Source organism: Lontra canadensis, unplaced genomic scaffold (genome assembly GCF_010015895.1).
Source record: "Lontra canadensis isolate GAN:19392208 unplaced genomic scaffold, GSC_riverotter_1.0 scaffold59, whole genome shotgun sequence".
NCBI classification, from domain to species: Eukaryota; Metazoa; Chordata; class Mammalia; order Carnivora; family Mustelidae; genus Lontra; species Lontra canadensis.
The window spans coordinates 1041493-1052868 of NW_022631053.1; positions in this window are offsets into that span (position 1 = coordinate 1041493).

The window sequence follows — 11376 nt, forward strand, 5'->3', positions numbered from 1 at the left end:
GAGCCTGAGCTCTCTAGTATGGGCCAAGTCTGCTCCTGCAGAAGGAGAAGGAGGAGACCTTGGAGATCCTCTTGTGCTTGGCCAAACCCCATCACAGTCCTCACAGGGCCCTGGGCATCTCTCATCCCCACCCTCCCTTCGACCTAAGAAACTCGCTGGACACCCATGTTAGAGGTGGGTTGTTGCTTTAGATTGTATTTGAAAAGAGGGCCCCATCACTAACACCAGCTTTAACCCCCCTGATAAGTGTAATCCTTCCCCCCTTTTATTAGAGATGAGGCTCAGAGAGAGGAAATGACTTCCTTAAGTTTGCCTACTTAGTTCTTCTGTAATTTTCCGAATCCAAGATGAATTCTCTTCCCACTGTATCAGCTGCCTCAACACGCAGCAGGAACAGAAACCAGGCAGGGGCCCTCTCTCTCATCTGATAATGCTTCAGGATACCTAAGCTATGTTTCCCTAATGTCCTCCGTGCCCCTCCCGTTGGATATCTGCCTCTGAGAGCCGCCTCCCTGGGCCTGTACCTTTTCTCCCACTGCCTCCTCACCCAGATGGTCAAACATGCAGAGGGAGAGGAGAGCAGGGCCCGAGCCAAGATCCCTGACTCCTTCAAGTCTTTCCACATTTATATCTCCCTCCTCCCCCCTAGGCCCCTTCTGAGGAGCCCACCAGGGAGGAGAAGGGGGAAAAGTCTCATAAATTTTCCCTATTTATACAAGAAGACAGAATGTTTCTTGTGCCAGAAAAAACACAGAGAGGGAGCTGTCAGGGGAGAAGAGACCCAGCCCCGTACCTTCTGGGGCCAATTTATCTTCCCAAGTCATGGCTTGGGGTTACCCTAACACTGCCTATGTGACTTGCAGGCTCTGGCTTGGGGGGGTAGGCAGCCAGGGCCAACAGGGCTTGGCCTTTGTTTCTGACCACAGCCCTCCTGCTCTCTCTCAAAAGCCCTTCCCCCTTCTCGTGCTCTCTCTCTAAAGTTTCTTGAGAGAGAATTCACATACCACGCAGTTCGCCATTAAAGTGAGTCATTTGGTGGTTTTAGTGTGTTCACAGTTGTGTGCAACTATCAACACAGTTCGAGAACATTTTCATTACCACAAAAAGAAATCTCATAACCTTTAGTTATCATCCACATGTCTCCCATTCCTCCTTCGAAGCCCTAAACAACCTCTAATCTGCTTTCTGTTGCTATCAATTTTCCCGTTCTGGACTTTGATGTGAAGGGAATCACGATGTGTGGCTGATTTCACTCAGTCTGCAAGGGGCCATCCCTGGTGCAGAGCGGATGGACACTTCAGAGTCTCATTTGTTTTTGTGGCTGACTAATATTCCATTGTGCGGCTAGGCTACATCTGGTTTGTCCACCCACCAGTTGCTGGATAGTAATAGTGGGTTGTTTCCACCTTTTTTGGATATTATGATTCCCCCTTTACTCTTATGTCTCTAGACAGCCTGGATCACTCAGAATGAGGTCTGTGGGCAAGAATGACTGCGTCTCACAGGTGGGAGTACCCGATACCCATGAAAGCAGGTCATGTCTTGTTTTGTGTTAATTACATGCTACTAAGCTGGAATTTTCCTCCCCTCATTAGGTTACTCAGAGGGGGCTACTCCTTCCATTCTCTAGCAATGCCTTTTTTTGTTTTTTTAAAGATTTTTTCTATTAGAGAGATGGGGAGGAGTGCACAATCGGGGGGCAGGAAAGAGGGGGAAGAAGACGCAAAGGGAAAGAATCTCCAGATTCCAAGTTGAGTGTGGAGCCCAATAAAGAACTCGATCCCACGACCCTGAGATCATGACCTGAGGCGAAACCAAGAGTTGGACACTTAGCTGACAGAGTCACCCAGGCCTTCCTATCAATTCCTTTTTTATCATTATTATTTTAGACACTTGCTGTACTCCTCGGCCTGGGGGCCCCAGCCCCTTCTCCAGGTCTTTCAAAGACACGCAAGCAGGTGAATGTATGTCTTCCCGCAGGGGAAAAGTTTCCTTGAGCCTGGTCTCCAGTGATCCTCCAGTATCTTACAGCTGAAGGAAAGTGTGTGGAGGCTCCTGGTCAGGAGAAAGTTTCGGAGGCATGACTAAGGCGGGAAGTCAGGCCTCTCACATCTACCTCTTTGCCTGACCCATTTCAGTCTTGCTCCATCTATTTCACTCTTCTGGCAAGTATCCATTAGGCACCCAGAGAACTCCTTGCGGACCCTGCAGTTCCAGTGGTGACGGTCCAACAAAGACAAGTGAGCAAAATCAACTTGGACAAATTCTGCAACACTTGTTGAATGAATGAACAAGTGTACACTTCGTCCTCAGGATGTTCTCTGGAAAGAAACCGTAAACGTCGGCGTCATAGATCACTCTGTGCTGCCCACCACCTTTCCTCCATCCTTCGGAGGTGGCCGTGCACGGATAATGCAAAATGTTAGCTTAAAGAGCTACCAGTTATTGGACCTGCCATATGCCAAGGGGTTTATAGATATCACTGATTTTCACCCTTTTCATTAGGTAAAATTATCCCCATTTTGAGGATGAGAAAGACTGAGACTGGAAGAGGTTAAGCAACTATTTGGAATTGCACAGGCAACTGTAAGTGGTGCAACATTTGTACTGGACTCTGGGATGTGTATTTGTTTTCATTCCAGCTCTGCATGACCAAGACAAATACCTCTCTTTTTGAGGCCCTGGCACAGAGGAACTGGCCACCCTCCCCTGTCCTGTCCCTGCTCGGCCTGTCCCCTCCTGCTCAGAGGAAAGCAGGCCAAGATGGAGGTGTCAGCCCCTCTCTGATTGCTTGTGTCCGTGGGCTGTACCTGCTGTGTGGGTGGGAAGGGAAGGACCAGCCTTTTCCACCCAGCCCTGGCTATGTGCGAGGGACCCACGAGAGGCCTGGATGTTGTCAACCAAAGACTTGAACCAGCCAAAGAGCTGATGACGCTGACAAGAAGGGGACCTCAACAAAGCAGATAATCAGAAGCTGATGAGTGACAGCGCTTTCGTGTCCCTCCCTGTCTCCTGTTAAATCAGGCCGCTAACGTGGTCTTGATGACAAATAACAAACTTTCACACCTTATAATTTCCCCATGCATTAGTTCCCTTGTCACAACAAACCTGAGAGGTATCCATGGCTGGCCTTGTTCCAGGAAAAGGGAGTTTGTGGGGGCTAGAACCCAAGCGTCCGGCTCAATTATGGGTAATGCCATTCATGCAAGGCTTACTATGGACCAGGCTCTTCGTGAAGTATTTCACAGCTGCTAACTCATCTACTCTTCTCTACCACCATCCGAAGTAGGTGTCAGTATTCCCCACATCTCTCTGAAGATGGGGAAACTGAGGCCTAGTGGTGGAGTGTCTTGCCCAAGGTTGCACAGCCAGCGAGAGGCAGAGCAGGGATTACGAAGCAGTCTGTGTGTAATCACCGCCCCAGGTGGGCTTGGCATGGTGACTACACTTGGGAACTCTAGTTTGTTTTTTCTGGTGAATCCCCTCCCCTTCCCCCCTGCCTCCCTCAGTCTTTATGGCCCATTGGAAAAAAGCAAGCCACAGTCGTGGCTCCCAAGGTGACGATCCTTCAGCCGTCTCCTTGGCACTGTCATTCTCGCCTCCCATCTCCTGCCAAAGGCTCCAGCCGGGAATCCCACAGACGGTTTGCCACGGATCAGGATTTCTCTGGAGAAAGAGCTCACAGGAAGGCTGTTGTGTGAAATGAAGTAACTCGCTGTTTCCCTATTCCCTCATCAGGAGCAGCCAAGTGAAGTCACTGTGCGTTTGGACAGGTGCTGTCGAAGCAGAGTTGTCTGGGGGCTTGAGTGGCGTGACTGAACGGCGGCACTGAAAATCCGAGGTGCTGGGTGCTGGAAAGAAAACTTGCCGGAGTGTTGTGTGTTACTCGCTTACCAGTGTTCCCCGACGAGGGCCCAGTGTGTGCAAGTGAGGGGTGAATTGGCTTGTTTGCTCATTTACTTATTATCTACTTATTTCTTCAACACATTCCCACTGTGCACCTAAGAGGGATTGAGCTAGGTATGGAGGATGGAGAAGACTAAATCCCTACCCTACAGGGGCTCACTGTCTAGAAGGGAGGGCAGGAACAAGATGACAGTGATTCATACTGAATCCTGAAACCGTAGAGTCATTTCTCCTCGCCCCTTGACATCACCAACCCCCCTGCATCCCCCAACCCCCGGCTGCCCTCCTTGTCTCTCCCTGCGCTCAGGGGCACTTCCCACCTGGCCCAGGCAGCCCACTGTCCATCTACCTTCTTTCTGCCTCCATTGTCACCTTTCTCCTGAGCTGGACCATTTCTGTCACACAAGGAGTCTTGAATTTCCTTCCGTCAGTTACTCTTTGGCCATAGGTGGGAACAGAGCTGGCCATAAAGTCGATGTCATCAGGGGATCCCAGGTGAACAGGGTGGGTGATTTTGTTTGCCTCTGGTGTTGGCTAAGCTGCTCCAGGCCCCACGCAGCTGCCTGTGCTGACAGCCTCTTCTGGGCTCCCGACCTCTTATTTTGGGCTGGGTTCGGCCCGCAGGGGTCCTGGCAGGGAAGGAGAGAGGAGCCAGCCTATTTCTTTCCCATCCCCTGCTGCCTACCTTCTTGCCTGCCCACAGTACTGGCTGGGGTTGTGGTTCCTCTGGGATGATGGCTTTGCTGCCCACCGCCCCCCCATCCCGGGGCTTTGTCAGGCTTTGGGGGTACCACTTCTGTTTCCTGTCCCTTGGGACTTCCTGGTGCCTCTCATCAGTCCTTACTGGTTCCCTCAATCCTATCTATACCTTGAAGACTCTCATGTCATTAAACTCTGTTCAGTGAAGCCCTTCTGAGTGCGTCATTTGTTTCCCGCAGAGGACAGGGCACAGGCAGTTTAGAGATCGAGGTTAGCTTTATTACCCTTCTTCTGCAGGGGCTCCGCAGAGGAAGAGACAGGATTTGGAGCACTGAGTGAGGGACAGTGCTCTGCTAAGTGTTTTCATTGCAGGATCACTGCCTGTGGGTCCCGGGAAAGCAGAAGCAAGAGGCAGTGTGGGACGATTCTGCAGGAAGGCCATTGTCAGGCCAACTGGAAGGAAAAGGGCTGGTGCCGAGGGCCCACCTCCGCTGTTTGCTCTGCCCCCCTGTCCCCTCTGGGCTCCTGAGCCCCGAATCCCTGCACATACCTTCCTGATGAGAAGTCTGGGGCTCAGAGAGGGAAGAGGGAGCATGCGGGAGCTTCCTTCTGTCTCCATCACTCTGGCAATCAAAGAGAAGCCCCACTGTGCGATCAAGGGGTTGGAGGGTGACAGACAAATCTTGCCTTGGTGGCAGCACAGCCCTGGGACTCTGTAGCCAGATCCCACAGATGTGAATCCCGGATCGACCTTTTACCAGCGGTGTGACATGGGACTTGACTGCTCTATATCTCAGTTTCCCCATCTATTAAAACGGGGCTGATGATAACAGCAACCCCTATATCATCAGGGTGTGGAGACAGTTAAGTGAGTCTGCGGCTGTGTGGTCCCTGAGAACAGCACTGGCACATAGTGAATACTCCGTGTAAGTGCTAAAAGGTGAAGCCTGTACCTCCACCTTCTTCTCTCCCCTCTGCCCTCTTTTTATTGTTTACCATCCCCCCGCCTTCTTTCCAAGGTCCCCAAAAAAGATGAACAACCACCAGGGAGCCCCTTGACCCACCTACTGGTCACCAAACTCTTTGTGAGTAAGATTTGCCTCGCCCTGCCCCGAGGCACCCCCATTTTGCGGATAACAGCAAGCACCAGAGCTATCCAGTGGGATGACCCACTCTAGGTCCCTATGCCCAGTCAGCACAGCCTCCATGTGTGCAAAATGGCCTCTTTCCCCCAGCCCCCTCAACCTCCTAGAGCTGCGGGGGGCCTGGGAGCTCTTGGTAACAGCACATTAAGCCCCTGTTTGTGGGAACTTTAATTTAAACACAAATTAGAGACGGCAAATGACTCTGGCAGCCAGATAAGCCATCCCGGGAGAGCAAGAAATAAGCCAAGAGAATCAGCCAAGGTAAGGACCGAATTTAAACTACCATAGATTCCCAGAAGCCTGGAACAGGTGAGGGCCAGAGGTCTTCAAAGAAAAACCCCAGAAGCCCCACATCTCAGCGGCCCTGTCCAGGCTCCATGCCAGCCCCCTTCTCTGACATTCTCTAGATTTCCTTTGTGCAAAATTCCATCCCTCCCTGCTCCCACCTTACTCTTTCGGAGAGCTCAATTCCTTTACTTTGTCTTAGCCTCTTCCATAATCTAGTTTTCTGAGAAAGTCCTACTTGTTGTCTAACCTCAATCTGCTCCATTACAGCGAGAGCATAATATATCCTGCTAAGTGGTGGCTCAGGGAGTCTCTGTTCAGGAAGCAAGCGTCGTATAATAGACATAGCCTGAATGCCCAAAGACCTGGATCTCCTCCTCTGGGTCTGTTTCCTCATTGGTACAATGAGCATGTGGGAGAAGATTTCTAAGCTCTTGCAAGCTCTGACTTTTCACAGGAGACTCTGAGGACAAGAACACCCCTGGAAATCTCTAGCACGTCTTACATCCCAGGAATTTTCCACTCTGCTAGATACATGTTGGTTGTTTGGGAGTGGGGGAAGAAGGGAGAGCAGTCAAGCCTGTCTATTCCTTTGTGGGAAGGGTCTCCAGGCTTTGCTTCCACCCTTCCACACACAACCCAGGCCAAGGCCCAGGCCCAGGCCCAGGCCCAGGCCCAGGCCCAGGAGAGAGGCTGCCTTTCCAGTTCTGTCAAGGCCTGCTGGGCCCAACTCTGTGGGGCTGTGGCGGCTGAGATGTTGTTACTGTCCTCTGGGGTGGGAGCGACATATGTTCCCTCTGTTACAGCACCTGTGAGGGTGGCTGAGGGATGCCAACCCCCAAGAGGGTGGAGTTCCACCCTCTGCAGCCGACCTTGAGAAATCTTCCCCTGTCTTTCTGGGAGGCTTAAAGTGAGGGCAGAGGGGACCTGTCAGCACAGTCCCAAAGCCCCCACCAAATGGGAAGCTGTGGTCCTTCAGAGAGTTAACGAGTAGGCCTTGGCTATGCCTTGGCAAGAGGGAAGAGGGTCAAACCACTGGCAGAACTTTCAGGTTGGCTGCTAGAACAGACTATGACTCCAAGAGGTCATCCAGAAGGAAAACCCCATGGCCTTTGGTCTCAGAGGATGTCTGTGAGGCTTGGATCACTGGGAAGTGTCAGGGCTGTGACCCCAAAGGCCAGTGCCAGCCTGTGACTCAGGAGCCAGAAGGTCTCTGTGACGGGCACAGAAGGACCTTGGCATTTTTTCTGGCCCAAGGCCCTTAGACAGAGGTGGACAGCTGCCATCGGGGCCCAGGGCCCAGCTGTGTCCCCACTTTGCCCGCCTCCCCCCTCTCGTGAGCCTGGCTGCCCCTGGAGCCACAGGCCTGCCCGCCATCTGGGCAACTCAGAGGAGCGCCCACTGCCAAGGGAGTGCCAGCATTGATTTATAGCCCACAACCTTGGCAGGCTCGGCTGCCTGCCCGGAACCTCCTTTGCTCAGGGAAGAGGCGCGCCTCTTAAAGGGGCAGTGCCCAGGAATGCAGGAAAGCCCAGGATGTAAGCGGAGCCTCCCTGCTCAGGACTTGGGGTGACTGTCATGTCATAGGGAAACTTCTCCACTATCCCTCACACCCCTCATCAGGCACCTTTCCTTTGGCTTAGCCCAGCTCAAACAATTCAATCTGTTGAATGTCAGTCGCTCCTGATAGACTGAGCACTCCATGAGGGCAGGACCCAGAGCCATTGTGTTCATCCTTGTAAATGCAGTACCCGGCACAGTGCCCTGCATGGAAGAGGGGCTCGGTGAGAATCTGGCAGGCATGGGAAAGGAGAAATAAGGGAAGGACCTTGCCCATGAGGTTCGAGGAGGACAATATGCCTTCCTGCTGCCCGCCGTGGTTTCTAAGACCCTGCAGCACCGGCCCTGGCCCCATCAGCTCTCTCTCCAGGCCCTTTCCCCTCCCCTGCTATGTCAGATGGGACCGGAGTGCCAATCTGTTGCCCAAAAGCACTTGTCTCCCTCCTTTCCTTTGGTCATGTCTCCAAAGTTCTTCACGCAATGTTCTTTTCCTCCCATTTTCCTTCCTCCAAGAAGTTTTCTCTAATTGCCTTTGGCCTCCCATCCTTATTCAGATGTTCTTTCCCCCATCACTTCTCAACACGAAAGTGCCTCATTCATTCATTCATTCATTCAGCAATATTTACTGAGTACAGACTATATGCTAGTCACTGGAGGCTGAGAATTCATGAATGAACAGAGCCTGCCCATAATCCCTGAACCCAGGGACCCTATATTTCAAAGGGGTGAGACAGACCAAAACAGGTGGGCAAATAGGTAGGTGCAAATTGTGGTACTTGCTCTGAAGAGGGCTAAGGAAATCACAGACTGGGTGGTTGGTTGTTTCTCTGAGGAAGTGACATTTGGCTCAGATTTGAAGGGCAAGAGAGAGCTGTGAGAAGAAAGGGGGAACAGCATTCCAGAACTGGCTCAGTTGGCTGGGTGTGCATAGTAGAATCTCCCAGAGGAGAGGGGTGTTCCAAACCACACACCCCCATCTCTTCCAAGTTCTGAAACTCCCAACTCTTCAATACATAGGAACACTGTTTAACATCCTTGGAGATGCAGCAGGATGCCTGGGTGGCTCACTGGGTTAAGCATCTGCCTTTGGCTCAGGTCCTGATCCCGGGTTCTGGGATCAAACCCCATGTCAGGCTCCGTGCTCAGGAAGGAGTCTGCTTCTCCCTCTCCCACTCCCCCTGCTTGTGCTCTCTCTCACTCTTGTTCTCTGTCTCAAATAAATAAATAAAATCTTAAAAGAAAAAAATAAAATCCTTGGAGATGCAGCATGGGCTTCACCTGGGAGCTGATTAGAAAAACAATGCCAGGTTCCACTCCAGAACTACTGAGTCAGAATCGACATTTTAATGAAATGCCTAGTCACTTGTTTGCACAGTGATGTTTGAATAGCATTGATCTAGATAAGCCTCAAAGGTGGAGCCGTGTGAGGACATCATTGAAGTGAGTGTGCTGGGAAGTCGTGGTGGTGGTGGCTGAGCAGTTTAGATGTGAATCTGAGCTGGGATGTGAGAGTGTGCATGGGCTTATGTGTGTGCCTGTGTGTGTGTGTGTGTGTGTGTGTGTGTGTGTCTCCAGCCCCGATGACTGTGAGCTCTCTGAGGCTTGACATCTCCTGGCCCTTTGCCACACCTGGGAAATACAGCCTCACCCCACCTCGACAACACCCCTACTTCTACCTGCAGCTGTAAGTCAAATGAAATCTGCCGGCCTCTGGGTGGTGGGGACACCTCAGAAGCAAGGCAAGGCGAGGAGATCCCTTGCTCCTGACCTCCGGCAATCCATTTATCTGACCTGAGTCTCATAAATGCGTCCTGATGAGCCCAATCGCTTGCTAATGGTTATGAGCTGAGACCTGGGGATTTATGGCTGAGGCCTCAGTGGCCGTGGACAAGAGCAGGGCTGTGTGCAGGAGAACAGGCTCTACGTGGCTTCAGATCATGACAGCCCGTGCCCAGAACTGTAGCAGGGACACCCCCACTGCCTTCTTCTGGGGCAAAGAGCACTGTCCTGGGTAGGAAGAGGTAGGTTGAAGAGAGAAAAGACTTCTGACTGCAGATGTCCCAGGGATGAAAAGTGAATGTCCGGGAAGGTGGCCCAACCTGACTGTGTGTGTGTGTGTGTGTGTGTGTGTGTGTGTGTGTGTTGAGGGCAGGGAAATGCACAGTGAGCACTGGAATTGGAGCCAATCAAGCTGGGGTTCAAATCCTGGATCTGTTGTTTACCAGTGTGGGACTTTGGACAAATCACTAATCTTCCTGAGCCTCGTTTTTCTCATCTGTATATGGGAATTGTAAACCCACCCTAGATAATGTTTGTGAAAGGTGCTTCATATACTAATGTGTGTATTTAAGTAGGACAAGAGACTTGGAGTCTAATTCTAACTCTGCCACTAACTGTCTGGGATGCTCACCTTGGCTCTGTCACCAACGGCCACATATACAAACCTTTTCTGGACCTCAGTTGCCCCATTGGTAGTAGGAGGGGGCTAGACCTGATGTTCTGTTGGCCTCTTCCAGCTCTCCTGTTCTATGATCCAAGAAGTCCTTGAGTTGGAGAGTTGGGAGAGGATGGGCCTCATCCTGGCCCCACAGAGTGGGTCCCTGCAGCTGTGGCCAGGGGACCAACAAGAGGTGGGGGTGGAAGTTGAACCAGACTAGCCCCTCCCTCAAGGGTGCCTTCTTGTGAGTTCCACTCCTGGCAGGGTGTTAGGTGCTGTGTTTGGGAAGTCTGGGGCAAGAGGGGCGATCAGGAAGAGCCCTGCAGAGAGGTGGGGGGCCAGCTAGTTATCTATGGAAATGCCTGAACCACTCATGCTTTTTGCACAGGTAGGTCTTCAGATAACCTGTTCTGCTTCCCTCTTCTCCCCTCCTCCCCCCAAAAACAAATTATGGGCATCTGTGTGGGTGTGTACATACACACCCACACAAACACACTCACACTCACAGCAAGAACTTTGAGGCTGACCTGACTGAGGGAGTAAGCCAAAAGGAATAAAGAACCACCCACCCCCACCCCTGGAGAACCTAAGGATGCTTACACCACAACACAGAATGGGGGCTCAGCCATTCTCCCACCCCCTTGCTCCATTCTGGGAACATCCTGGAGCCGGTTACTGTGGGAAACAAACATGACCCCCAACCCAGCCTCATTAGTTCCTGCCCCTATTCCATCCTACCCTCCCCCCATTTGCTTGCATGGAAACCCTGGAGACCTCTAGGGACCCAGGCAGCATCCAATTCAATGACATTTACTGAGCATATGTTATGTTCCTGGCACCGAGCCAGGAGCAGGGGTTATGGAGGGAAATTAAACCTGATCTCTGTTCTCAAGATGTCATAGCCTTGTAGAGGGACAGACTTGAAACCGTAATGACAGCGCAATGTGCTAAGGGACAGTAATGCGCAGGAAGGACAACAGGTAGTTCATCTTTATGGGAAAGAGAGGCATAAAAGGGATATTTGGGCTGCTTCCTATTTTTTTTTTTTTTTTTGGTGGAGAATTGAGAACATATGGAGTAAAGCCTGTGTCCTCGTCCCCAGGTGCACCGGTACTCTGGATGGTTTGGATGGAGGGACTGCAGTTCCCCTCATGGACAAGCGCTGGAGGACATTGCAAGCGGAGGGGAACGCAACGCCCAGAGGCACCAAGCAGCGCCCGAGCTGATGTTTCCAGTTTGAGCTGGACCGGTGGGGCCAGGTGCTGGTTCTGCGGCGCGCACGTTGGCTCCAGAGCCATCTTTCGCCCATGTGACTTGTCACCCTTTCGGGAACTGGAAGTCTTC